Genomic DNA, 13,662 nt, shown 5'->3' on the forward strand with positions numbered 1-13,662 from the left:
GCAGACCCAGAGTCCCCGTCTTCGTCACCCCTAGGCACGCACAGCCTTGGCGCTCCCCGGCAAACCCGCTGCCCCCAGAGCCGGCAGAGCCTCCCGGGGAGGCCGCCCTCCTCTCCCTGCCCCGCAGGGTTAGGCAGCAGTTCCGCCTTTCCCGTCTCCTGTGGCAGCGCAGGGTTGAATAATCCCGACAGCGAGGCAGCCTCTTCCTTTGAAGTGTTGTGCTGGTGCCTCCACACCCCCACACATGCTTGGGAGAGCACGGCACAATGAATGCAAAAAGCAGCCCCATCGCTGGTTCCAAAGCATAAATGGTTTTGTTTAAAAAATAATAATACAAGGACTTTGCTCAGCCCATTTTCTGTTGAAATGTTTAAAAGCCCAGCCTGGGGTTTTTCTAAGGTAAGAATGTCTTCAGTGTTTAAAACTTCCTTATTGAAAGAGGAAACTCTCTGACAAAGATAAACACATGTCTCTGCAAGGGACTACGTTGGTTTAAAAAGCCCTAAAAATAAAATTTGTCAGTTTTTCACACAATAACTACAGTCTTGTCTAGAAAATGCAGAACAGTATTTTAAAACGTGCGAGGAAGAGGCGCACAGGAGGAAAACGGTGGTGTGCAGAGAAGAGCTGAAGGAAGGGTGGAAGAAAAGGATGCAAGGACAGGTCTTTGGAGGTCACCTCATCTGTCCTGCTGCCTGGAGGCAGGACCAGGCCACATCAGCTCTCCCTCAGAGAAACTACTTGGTAATTTCCTTTGCAGTTTGCAGCAGGAGTGTGCGCGCACACCTGCACACCCGCACACACACTAACACACCCTGCCCTCTCCCCTTCCTTCCAGTCACCTCTACAGAGCTCAGAGCATTCCTGGTCAGAACAGGGTTGTGCAGAATAATAACACTGGAGTTATTTAAATCAGTGCTGTTTGTTCGCAGATAATGCGATTGATTTCCTAACTGAGAGCTGAGACAGAGTAAGAAGAAACCACAGTAAAATGCAAAGTCTTCTGCCCACTATTGTTCTGTAAAAAGCAGTGAGTACCCATTCTCTGCCTTGAAGAGTAAGGAAGTCGGGCTTTTCCTCTGTGATTTGTTGTTATACCTTTTGGGGTCTACAGGAAAAGGCTTGTTTTGTACACAAGTGTGTATAGTAATTATGAAATACAGAGGAATCTCGGTATTGCACTCTGCCTGAATCTCATCTGCTGTACACAGAAAAATAGGTGTTTCGTTACTCCTCAGCATGGCTCTCACAACAGCATGCTGCCTGCGGGTTTTGTGTTAGGGTGCCACAGCAGCGGCAGTTTTGCAAAGCATACAGGGAGAGCAGGGACAGCACACTGCAGCCTCACGCTGCCAGCTGCCACCAAAGTGCTCAGAAGCATGTAAAAAAACCAATATTGATGAGGTACCAATCTAATATGATCATTATTTTCTTATCATGAAAAAACTTACTAACTTTCCAATCCTGAGAGCAAATTAACAACATTGAATAATAATAATATACATTTTATATATATATAATTAAGTGTATCATCTGATATCTTTTGGAGTAAAAGGAGAAGAAAAGGTTCAGCACAGAAAATGTTAGAGCAATAGTTAAAAACAGGACGAAACTGTGAATAGAAGGATAAAGTAGTACAATATTTTATGCAAAGGAAAAAACTGTTTCCTGATTTGAGGAGGGTATTTCAATTTTAAACTCTGGGTTTGAATTATTGAATAAGCCTGGGTTATTTTTTAATTCTACCTAATTTTGCATGGGGCTGCGTGGTCCATCAGTGCACACCGGTCATGGCCCGGAGGAGTGAGGAGGCTTGTCTGCCGTTGGAGACTGCAAATCAATTTTTGCCCTTCAAGAGGGAAAAAGCCCAACCCTGAGCTTGCGTCCCCGGCATTTTGATTAAATTAGAGACTCATTAACGTGAACATTTCTGGTCCACGATGAGGGCGGATAAAGTGACCTTGATGCACGGAGCCATTTTCCAAGCAGTGCAAGCGACAGACAGCAAGGACGGTCGCCCTGGGATGCTGGAGGGGAGGAGCAGAGCCGTGCTGCCGGCCTGTTCCAGAGACCCTTGGTACTGCAATCGTTAAGGGACAAACAGTTTTTAATTGTTTTTTTTAACTCCTCATGCAAAGCCAGCACAGGTTGGGTGTTTTGAAAATAGCACTGTTAACCTCCCCCTGCTGCTTCAGGGGAATTTTAGTCCCAGCAGGATGAAAGGACCAGTGTAGCTCCTGTGACAGTAAATGGCAATTGCAGCTCTGCCCAGACTTGTCCCCAAAAGCGTGATTTCGGTCTCACTTGGGTGTGCGTTTATGCCTTTGCTTTGACACTGACGGAGTCGTCCTGTGAAACGAGGTGAGAGCCAGGCTGAATCAAGATCGCCCGTGCTGCCTCCGCTCCTGTCCCAGTTCTGCAGCTCTCAGGAGGTTTTGCATGTTCCAGATCTGCTTGTTCCTCCCTGCCCGATCAAGGGCAGTAGACGCTGCGTTTGTCCCTTCAGCCTGCAAGCAGGCAGCTGCAGCAGCCCTGCTCCGCCTGCCCGACGCAGGCAGGGGGTTGCTGTGCTGCCCAAGGGGCTCTGGAATGGACTCAGTAGGGTGACATCTCAACACGTACCACGGGGCTGTGGCTGACTCCAGCGCTGGGGAGTAGCCCAGCAGGTAACTCACCTGGCAGATTTCGCAGGTTGTTAGGACAGTTAATTAAGTAATGAAACATAATGTGCACGATCTATGTCACTAGAGCAAACCTTCCTGCAGCAGTGGCTGGCACCAACACAGCCCCTGGCTGGAGGGTCCCAAAGCTCTCGATGCCCAGGAAAGAGCATGCAGAGTTAACTTTGCACCGTTCCTGCCAGAAGCCCGAATACCCCCACGCGAGTTTTAGAGTGAGCATCATTGTTTGTTTTCTCTGGCCGAAGCCCATTTTCAATCACCTGTAGCTGTCTGTGAGCAGGGACTGTGGCTGCAGTGACCTAATATGGTGAAAGCGCTGGCGCTTCGTCAAGGACCACAAATAGCCATCTTGAACTGTGCGGTCTTCAAGGCGGAGCCTGTGTCTTCATACATGTAGGCTGCAGTGTGCGATCATTGTTAAATTGTAAATCACAAGAGGCTGGAGGTATCTCAGGGATCGTCTTGCTGAATCAAGCAACCCCATGCCTGACAGATGTTTTTCTCACCCATTTTTTAAAACCTCCAGTGACAGAGACTATAGTACCAAACATCATATAAGTGAAAAATACTTATTTCCCGAGTCCCCCTTCCAGCAGCACATCAGCATTCAGTGCCACATCGAAATATGTATGGGGAGCACCAATACGGCGAGATGTGATAAATGCCTCCCCTCCTGCCCTTGCCTTCATTACGGTTCCCAGAGCTATACAAGCTTCTCCTGCCTCCAAGGGGGTTTTGCCTCAGATGCATTCTGCCCCTTCCCGCAGCACTGTGGATTTCTTTGGCGGGGGGTCCCCACTGAGCCTGTGGGGGGTCCCCTTACTGCCTGTGTTTGTAGGGACCTTTCTCCCGTCTCCTGTACTCACGGCCCTTTTCCATGGCACAGAGCAGTTCGGCGTTTGCCCAGAGCCACGCGGCAGCCGAGTCCAAACCTGCTCGGCAGCCTTGGCACCTGCTTGGGAGACTGAGCTGGGAGCCAAGGGCCGAGCAGAGGCATCCGCCCCAAGCACCACTCTGATGAGGTTTCCAAACCCCAGAGGAGCCCTGCACTCCTTCGGGTGCTGTCGCCTGGGGCAAGGGCTGGGGAGAGGAGCTCCCAGGAGGGACTGAGGGAAGAGCGGGGCTGGGAAGGAGCACGGGGGGCAGTGGGCAGGGGCAGATGGGCACCCAAGTGCCTTGCAACAGCGCTGGTCGTCCCATGGTCTGCTCTCAGGGGCTGTGGCTTACACAGGCTCCATGACAGCGGGACTGGAGAGGGAACAAAAACATCCACGTAGCCCACATTTGCTCTGTGCTCCGGCATCGCGTTCCTCCCCCCCGAGCCTAAGCAAAGCGCCTGGGACCACCCTTCCTGCAAACACGGCAGCAGAGGCGCAGCTGGAAGGGGCGGCGGGGGCGAGCACGGCTGCCCAGCTGCTGCCGCAGAACCCGCCAGCACAAACCACGCCGGCGGAAAAGCCGCCTCCTATCCCTTTGTTTTTGCTGGGATTGCAGGGAAAGAGGGAATGTGAGGCTGGACCGAACCAGGGGTCCCCCCAGGCCTCCATCCCATCCCTCACCAAACCTACTGCTCCTCGCTGATCTCCCTGCAAGGTCAGCCTACGCCACGAAGCTGAGAGGCTTCCACGGCACGGGGAAAGCACGCAGAGCCGTTCCCTGCACGGGAGGGTCTCTCCCCTGACCCTCTCCGTCTCCTGCGAGTCTGCCCTGCTTGACCATGCACGGTTTCATTGTCAGCCTTGGAGCCAGAAGCAAGGAGTGAAATACTGAGCTGGTTCTGAATTTGAGAACTGGGAGTCCCAAAGCCCATAGGAAAAAAAATATTCCCTTTTCTCTTACTACTTTCCCTGAGGGAGTTGCTTATCCAGCTTTGCAGTTTGAAAAAAAAAAAGCCCTGACGCAATCATACCGTTGCCATGGCAAGAAGCGTTGCTGCTGCATTTTCCTCTGTGAGTTACTGTGACCAGGATTTACCAAGTTGTAGGACAAAGCCACAGCGAGCGAAGGGATCAGATCCACAGCGAGGCTTGCAAAAAGCTGCATGAAATCTGGGTTGGCACATATTGCCGTAAGGCGGTGGCGGGGAGGGGGGCGTATGGCAGCGTGGGGATACCCAAACCTGAGTATGTGGAAATGAGTTCAGTTCCCAATCCACCCCAGCGAGAGCTGAGCCTCTGCCGTTCCCAGCTTTAGCTCCATCTTGCGCATCTTCCCATCATCTCTGACCATCCCCTTGCAATGAGTGACCACCTCATCCCCAGGACCCCAGTTCTCCATCACTCCACCCCTGTCGCTTACACCAGCAACAAATGAATCCAGACCTGGGTACGGAGTGGTCTCACCTTGTTTTAGAGCAGCACTCACTTCACACGGGGGTAGGTACCCACACGCAGCAGAAGGACAAGCTGCAGACAGGGATCCGTGAGCCGGGAAGCAGCAGCACTGCAGCAATGCAGAAAGCATCACCTGCGAGAGGTACAGCCCTGGCTGCTGCTCATCTGGGGCTCACCAGTTGGGAGCTGGTGATGGGGAAGGCAGACCCCATGCCGAGGGGCTACGCCTCCAAGAACTGCCAGGGTTGAGAGGAGGAAGAGCCCAGCTCAGAGCGATCAGCCCCGGCAGCTCCTTCAGAAAGGTCTCCCGAAGGGCAGAACTTGTTCCGATTGCGCTGGGCTGTCCGGATGGCCCGGGAGGAGGAAGGGACAAGAGCAGGACCTTGACCAGCTCGGGGGAGCAGGGCCGGGAGACCTGACCCTGGCAAGGACGGTGAGAACCAAAGCCCAGAAGACAGCACCCCTGGATCACGAAAGCCCAGTCTTGGGACAGAGCCCCGGCACAACGCTCCGTGCCTCCGGGGAGGGGATGCAGGGCTGGGGATGCCTGTGCACCCAGGCTGAGGTTAGGAAGATGGTGAAAATAGCATGTGGTAACCAAGGCAACAATGTAAATGGCTTGGCTCTAAGAAGCAGTTTTATCAGGGACTGATGCTGTGCTTCTCAGCCAGATTATGGAAAACGAAATCCTCTGTTGTCACACCATCAATACCTGCCCAAATAGAGCCGAAATTTAGAAACACCTGAACACGAGTGGTGCTATCACACCTAAAAAATTGCAAGACCTCTTTTGGGGCACACAGCAGCAAGGGCTGCGCCCTGTCTCCCCGAGTCGTGCTGCCGTTCACCCATGTTGAGGATCCGTCCGCAGCGTGGCCACCCGCACAGCCAAGACGGTGCCCACGTACCCCCGGCCCTGCCTCTGTCCCGAGATGCACATTGGGGACGTTTGGCTGACACATCACACCCTGCAAAGCAAACGGGCTTTGGGGTCTGACACCAGCACAGAGGCAGGGATTTGCACTTCGGTCCGAGCGGTTGGTTTTGCTGTCCTAGCTGGAAGGGCAGATCAAATCTTGTGCTATTAACAGCTCCATGCTGGGATCAGCCATCATCTCAGGGGCCTGCAAAGAGCACGGCTCAGCCTCCTTTAACTGTATCCCTGGGCTTTCGGAGGGCTGAAGCGCACTAGCTCCTGTCATTTGCTTCTGCGGTGGCTGCAGTTTTCGGCTCCCCTTTAGGATGCTGAGGAACATCTGGAGGAGGCCAGGCTTTCTGTAGAGCCCGCACCTCTCGTGCCGTGGCCATGCCCCGCTCCCCTCTGCAGGCTGCCATCACCAGAGGCCAGCTGTTCCGCGGCAAACCACGGCTCCGGCAACAGCCCCGTCAACCCACATGGGCCACGGTCTGGCACTTGCCGTGGGATTTGTGCCCTTCTCTTCTAGCGTTACCAGCTTGCAGGCATCAGCGCTGACGTTACAGCTGCTGGTTACGTAGCGATGCTTTACTGGCATAAAACCTTTCACCTCCTGGCTCTGCTGCGCTGGAGAGCTTGGCTGTGCCGTGGGAGACTTGGTTTGGAGCAGCAGCACCGGCTGCTTGCACCCACGGGATCCCGGGCTGCTCGGAAAACCCAGGTGGGGGTCTGCCCTGGCTGCTGCCCCTTCTAGCAAGGCCCCGCCAGGCGCTGTAGGTGGGTTCTCCCCTCCTGTGCATCTGTCTGCCAGGGTCCCCCTGTGCAAAACGCAGCTACTTCTGGTGGGGAAAAAGCAGCAGCAGAGAGAGACGTGTGTTTCTTTCTCCCACCTTCACTCCTGTCAACCTACCAGCTGTATTAAGGACTCATCTTGGTTATATAAGCTCTCATTAATCATCATCTAAGAGTATTTGCAGCATAGGAGTTCTTAAGGTCAGGAGATGCTACCCAAGGACACAACAAACAAACTTCCACTGTGCAAACACCAAGTGACCTTGCAGGACAGAGGGCTGGGAACGCAGGAAGATTTTTATCCACAGTCTGCAGGGGAAAAAACTGCCAGGAAGACAGTATCTCTCCCCAACAAGGGGTGAAACACACACTGAGGTTAGCCAGCCTGGGTGCCGGAGGAAATTGGAGCTTTTCCTTGACCGCCTCCACGCACTCACATCACAGGGACCGGGTGGCACTGCCAGCACACTGGTGTTTGCTCCCACGATTTGCAGCGGAGCTGGTGATCTCGTAGCCCCTCAAGCCCGTGCAGGGTGGCCGTTGGTCCAGCCCCGTGCACGAGGACCCCAGGGCTCCCCAGGACACTGGTGTCCCCCCTCCCTCCCTCTTTGCTCGTCTGCAAGTCACCGTGTGCTGCCATTCCCCTGCCTGCTAAGGCGAGGGAATGTAAATCACCTTGAGATCCGCAGAGAAGCGCAAGCCCCTCCTGGGCGGCTTTATTGCTATCGACACAAGGAGCGGCGCAGCGGAGCGAGACGGGATTCTGCGGGAACAGCCACGATTGCAGAAACCCCTGAACTGCAGCATCAACGTTTCTGCCTGCCCAGAAGGTTCCCGCGCCCTCGCATGAGCTCATCCTGCACCGTCCCCCTTCGGTGCCTCCTCGCTCCGCCGGCAACAGCAGCCAGGCTGTAACCCAACCTCTCCCCGAGCCCTCTGTGCTGCAGAGGAGGGATGAGAAATGACAGCGGAGCAGATTCTTGGCCGTCTGGGTCACTTTCTCCCCCCGCTGCCTCTCGTGAAGCTCCAAGTCATGCGACTCCTCTCCCCCCCCCCCAACCTTAAGGTGGGGAAACGAGTTGGGAAAGTTCCCCCGCTCTCCCCCACAAGCTGATCTGAATGAAGGCAGGTAGAGACAACGTCTCTGCCTCCAGCAGCACCACGCCTGCCTGGGGAGCCGTGTGTTTGCAGGGAAAGGCCGGATTCTGGCATTGCCCGGGCTGGTGCCAGCCTGGCACGGCCACCCCAGGCTGGGGGAGTGATTTCAGGAGCAAGGAGCTTTTTGGGGGAGCTCAGCAGCCCCCACCATCCTTTGTCTTTGCTGTTATAGCCCCATCCTGCTTCACCCTAAATTTGTGCCATCGGATCGCCCAGCGCTGCGGGCTGCCAACCAGCCCCAGAGCAGGAGGGGAACCTCTCCCCTCTCTGCAGCAGGGCAGGGGGCTGCCCCACACGAGGCACGACAGAGGGGTCTGCGGGCGAACCGATACGCAGCCCCGGCGTGCCCCTCGCCCGCCTGCATCCCCTCGTCCCGCTGAGCCATTACCTTGGTGCTAAAGCCAGCGCCTGGTGCAGCCGTGCTCCCCGCCGCTGCGCCTGGTAGGGGGGGATGCTCTTTCCAAGGCTCCATCCCCAGGGCCTGCTCGCCCTGCCTTCCTCACCGGCAAGGTGGGGGCTTTCTCACGCAGGCGGATAACGGGTCTGGGGTCTTGCAATAGGGCCCCAGGACCGCAGTGTGGGTCTGAGCTCACCCCCAGCCCCTCCGTGGGGCACGGCGATGCCCTTGCCGGAGTAGCCACAACACCCAGCATCCCACCGGCCTCACGCTTCTGCAGGGAGCAACAATGCCCATCCCAGCATCCCGCCACCCCCAGGGCCACCCCAGTCTGCTCCCTCAGGCAAACCTGCACAAGACCCCCTTCCTGCCCCTCCGCAGCCCTCCCCACATGCTGCCCCAAGAGCAGCCAGGGAGGAGACGGGCACACTTGTCAGAGGGAGTTGAAGGGGAGCAAGGGGCTGCAGCACCCCTGTGCTGAGCTCCCCACTGCCACATCCCAGGGACGGTACGAGAACATAACCCCGCTCTGTGCTGGAAATCCTTCCCTCCCCCCCAACCTCAGGCTGCCACAAGCCCCGAAAGCGCTGGAAAGCCACAGCCAGCTGCTAATTAAACAGCCCAGTGCTGCCCCAGAAAGCCAAGCTCTCCCCTGGCATTGCTGCCGTGCTGGGAGCTGGACGTGACCTGCTTCCCAATGCAGCGAGTTGGAGGATGGGACCGAGACGCGGGCCAGCACCACCCCAGCCCCAACACCCCCAAGAGCAGCAGGGACCACCAAGAATCACTGAGGACAGAAACCAGCCCTTCCCAGGGCTGCAGCCCCCTCCCCGCTGCTTTAAAAGCCCAGCAAACAAGCACAAGTGATGCTGCTTAATTCCCTCCCAGCTGCTGGGTAATCTCGTCCCAGCTGCACGGGGCGGGGGTGCGGGGAAGGGGGAGATATTTCATTTTTAACAGCATTTCTGCAGCCTCCTCCCCTGCTCTTGCCCAGCCCCTCGCAGCCCCTTGTTCCTACGTGGCTGGGAGGGAGCCTTGCAGGGTGCTGGCGTGGGGGGGGGGGGCTGCCGGGGGGGGGGGGCCGCTATTGTTCAGCGCAGGCAGCTCCACGGACAAAGCGGGGCACCGCAGCCAGGGAGCTGGCGTGGGGGACACACACAGGCTGCTGGGAGCTGGCGTCTGGGGGGGACACGTGGAGGCATCTCCGCCAGCCCCGCTGAATTCAACCCAACTCCGCAGGATGGGGCCGATCCAAACCAGACCCCTCCTAAGGGCTGGGGGGGCTGTGGGCAGGAGTGTGCAGCTGGGACGGGGACAGGGGGGGTACAGCTGGGACAGGGGGTGTACGGTACAGCCGGGAGCAGGGGTGCGAACGCCCGCGGGGCTCTCGCCTCTCCCAGTGCCCCTCTGCCCCATTCCAGTGCGTGGCGAAGTCGAAAAGCGGGGCTCCCTGCTGGTGCCCCCCCCGACCTGCGCCCTGCCGTCGGCGGAGGCTCTGCCCTCGCCCTGCCCGGCCAGCCCTCGCGCCAGGAGAGCGGGCAGCGAAAGCAGCGGTGTGATGAGTCATGCCTGGCCTCAGCACCGTGGGGCAGAGCCCGGAGCGTTGGCCCCCCCCGTGTTTGTCTTCACCGCGGCTTGAGCAAGCGTGGGGCTGGCGTGGGGCTGGCCCCCAGCCCCTTGCTGACCCCCGGACGCCTGGCACAGCCCCAGCCCCATCACCGGTGACCGCTGGCATGGCACATGCTGATGCAGCCGGTGCTGCAAGCGGGGCTCTGCCCCTCTCCCCCCGGCTTTCGGCTTGCTCGTGCACCCAAAGGTGCTTTGGTAGCACCCCCCCCTTCCCTGGCCCAGGCGAGGGCAGGGTGCTGGGGGCGAGGGAGGCAGAGGACCACCCTTTGGGCACCGGAGATGCCCAGCAGCACCCCAGGACAGGCACTGCCCTGCCGCCCTGCCCAGGGAGGTCACGGTTTGCCCAAATGTGGAACGAGCATCTCCGGGACACGTGGGCCACCCCGACCCGCCGGCCCTGGGCACCGGGGGGGGGGGTGTCCAGCCCAGGCTCTGTGCCCAGCCGTGGCGGGGGGGGGGGATCTGTGGCCATGGGGCTCAGTGCGAGGCAGGCGGTGGGGGCTGCGGCTGGGCCCCCTCCCCACTGGGGCCAGCCCTGGGGGCTGAGGGGACTGGCCACTGCCCGGCCTCTGTTTCCCCCCCCTCCCCGCCCCCCCATTTGTGTTTTGGAAAAAAAAAAAAGGCAGTGAGATCCGGGAAGCGGGGGCCGCGGTTCCTGTTTTAACACCCACGGCTCTTGCACTCAGCCCCCCCAGCGCCGCGCAGGGACCGCTGCGGGCAGGGTGCTGCCGGAGGGGGGGGCCTGGCAGCGGGGGGGGGGGGGGTGCAGGCCTGCGGCCAGGCTCTGCAGAGCTCCTGGGGACCTGCCAAACCCCCACCCCAGGGCACCCACGGGGTGGACATGCAGGGGAGGTGGGGGGGTGTTTGCATGCATTGTGCACAGCCCACCGCAGCCTCACCATGCAGCTGCCCAGATGGCACCCACGCCTGCACCCTGCCCTGCCCCACGGCACACGTGAGCTGCAGCGTGGACAGGGCACCCCGATGCCACGCAGGGAGGGCTCCAGGCAACCTGTCCCACCCTGGTGCTTTTGCAAGCCCGGACCCCTGCCCTGTCCGGCGTGGGGCCACGGGTGGGTGAGGCTGTGCCGGGGTGCGGTGCCTGGGCACGGTGCCCAGCCCCACAGCGTGTTGCCACGAGCTGCCGGGACGGGGAGGGGGGGAGGCTCGGCAGAGCTGGGGCTGAGCCACATCTGGCCGAGCAGCCCTGACGGGAGCTGCGAGGCGCGGTGGGAACGCGGGTTGCGGCTGCTTTCCGACGCCCCCGCCTGCGCCCCGGCAGCACCCGGCTCCTCACGGGTGGCAGCGGGGGCGGCCGGGCTCAGCCGGGCCAGCGGGACCCGGTGCTCACGGCAGTGGGGGGGGTGGGGGTGGGGGGGGTGCAGCGTGCCCCGGCTCGCCGGTGCCAGCGTGCAGCTCCGCCACCGCCCGTCTGCGTCCCCTTGGGCATGGCTCCCCACCGCGCAGCCCCCGGAGAGCTGGCGGGGAGGAGAGCGATGCTCCATCAGCCTCTCTGGTGCCCTGGCCGTGGCTTTTTGAGGTTGTCCCCCATCCTGCGTGGCCATCCCTGTCCCCAGACAGCCTGTCCTGCCCTGCGTCCCTCGGGGCAGCCGCCGGCCTCCCCCCCCCCCCCCCCCCCAGGCCCTGCGCCCATGGGTGCCTGCGGTGCCGGAGGGTGCTGAGCACTGCCGTGGCGGTGGCAGCAGAGGGCAGCCACGCTACACGCACGGCACCGATCCTGCCCACCCGGCACCACACGCGTGTGCCTTCGCAGCCCACGCGTGTGCCCCGCGGTGCCCCGGCTGCGCTCAGCGGCAACCCCGTGCCACGTCGTGCCGCGGGGTCCTGTCCACGTGTGTCGTCCCCCCCCCGGCTCACGGGTGGGACCCCACTCTGCGGCGAGAGGCAGGCCAGGGCACCCCCAGTTCCTGGCTGCAAATGGGGCTGATCCTGGCGCCCAGCACCTCCCTCAGCACCCCACGATCCTGCCGCAGGATGGCTCGGGGCTTTGAGCACCAGCAGCGTCGGGCTCTTGCCCACGTCCACAGGGTCAAACACATGCAGCCGCAGCAGAGTGCAGACGTGGGCTCCCCACGAGCACACCCCCACCCCCCCGAGTGCAGCGTCCGTGGGTGGCATGGCAGAGGGTGCCAGCGAAGCAGCAGGAGCTGCCTGGGCACAGGCACTGCCCGTGCAAGCCCCCGCCGCTCCCCTCGCCCACCCCAGCCCCTCTCAGGGGGTGGTCACAGTGCGAGCGCCCGGGGGTCTGCAGCCGCCTGGCCGTGCTGGAGGTGGTGTGGTGGGTGGTCTTGGGGCTTCCCTGGCGCCGAGCCCAGCTTCGGCCCCCCCATGCTCCCCTCGCATGCCAGAGCCCGGCCTGAGCCCCTCCGTGTCGCCAGACCCCCTGCAGCCACCCCAGTGGGTTCCCATTGCCGGCGCGGTGCAGTCACAAAACGGTGGCGGGTCCCCAAGCACCCCACGGCAGCCGGGAGGGCCCCAGCACCCAGCGTGGGACCATGCGCACACGTGGACACGCATGCACGGGAACACACGCGCACGGGAACATGCACACACAGAGGAACACACCCACATCCCTGCGGGGAGGCTGCTGCAGGGCAGACGGGGTCGCCCGCCTGCAGAACCACGCGTGTGCGCACCCACGCTGCGACGCGATGGCGAGAACTGCCGCACGCAGCCCCTGGCAAGCCAGGGGCACACGGGTGTGCAAGCATGCGTGCAATGGGGCCGGCCAGACCCGCCGCTGTGCGGTCAGAGGCGGTGGCAGCGTGAGCTCTCCTCCCTGTCCCCAAGTGACTGTCTGCTTCGGCATGAATCACACACCATCCCTGTGCCTCGGTTTCCCCACTGGAGCTCGTGGCCCCAGGCAATTTCGCAGGAGAGGAACCAGACGGCGCCAGGGGCCCCGTCTGCCTGCTCAGCCCCAGGCTGGGGTCCCCGAGCCCCCGCAGCCCTGCGCATCCAGCCCATGCGCTCGGTTTTGCACGCGTGTCCACGCACAAGGCACACATGCTAGTTCTAGCATGCATGTGCACAACCGGCCACCCATGCACGCTCTGCACCGGGACAGCTCACACCCACACCTCAGCCCTTGCACACAGAGGCATGCCCGCTGCCTGGCTGGCGCCAACCATGCACACACGTGTGCAACCACACACGTGTGCAATCACGTGCACCCAGTCAGCCCCCCCCCAGCCCGGCGCCGTGTGTGTGGGCCCCTCGGCGGCTCTGCACCCCTGCTGCGCCCCGCTGCGCCCCACTGCAGCGTCTCCGTGGCAACGCTCCGGATTTATCAATGGAGACGCTGCGGGAAAACGCTCCTGGAGAGGCGGGAGGAAGAGGGGGGGCTGGCTGGGAGCTGGCGGGGGACAGACGGGCGGCCGTGGGGGGTCCTGGGAAGCCGGGGTGCAGGAGGGAGCTGTGCACGCTTGCAGTCTGATGCACGGGCGGGCGTGTGTGGCAGGGGGTGCGGCGTGCACAGGCGTGTGCAAGGGGAGCTGCAGTCAGAGTGGGGCTGGGTAGTCTGGCTTTTCCCCGCACACCTTCCCCCAAGGTTTTCCCAGCCCCTCAGCACGGCATCCCGGCAGGCACCGAGGGCTGTCGGGGGGCTCCGTGCCCTGCGTGGGCAGGGGATGCGCCGCAGGGGGCCGAGAGAGGGTCCCGTGGTGAAAGGCACCCACTCCCTGCCTGCAGACGGGCAGATTTCTCTTCCCTGTGGCTGGTGACAGCAGCAAGGGA

General features: G+C 60.8%; 1 protein-coding gene across 1 annotated transcript in view; it reads right to left on the reverse strand.

Moving 5' to 3' along the window:
• Nucleotides 1-2,017: 2,017 nt before the first annotated feature.
• The window catches only part of STK11 (serine/threonine kinase 11), a 116,808-nt gene continuing 105,163 nt past the window's right edge, over nucleotides 2,018-13,662 (reverse strand). The window contains exon 10 of the mRNA XM_049807921.1: nucleotides 2,018-2,027. The gene's annotated coding sequence lies outside the window, so the exon portion shown is untranslated. The remainder of the gene's footprint in view (nucleotides 2,028-13,662) is intronic.

Source organism: Accipiter gentilis, chromosome 8 (assembly GCF_929443795.1).
Source record: "Accipiter gentilis chromosome 8, bAccGen1.1, whole genome shotgun sequence".
Taxonomy (NCBI): domain Eukaryota; kingdom Metazoa; phylum Chordata; class Aves; order Accipitriformes; family Accipitridae; genus Astur; species Astur gentilis.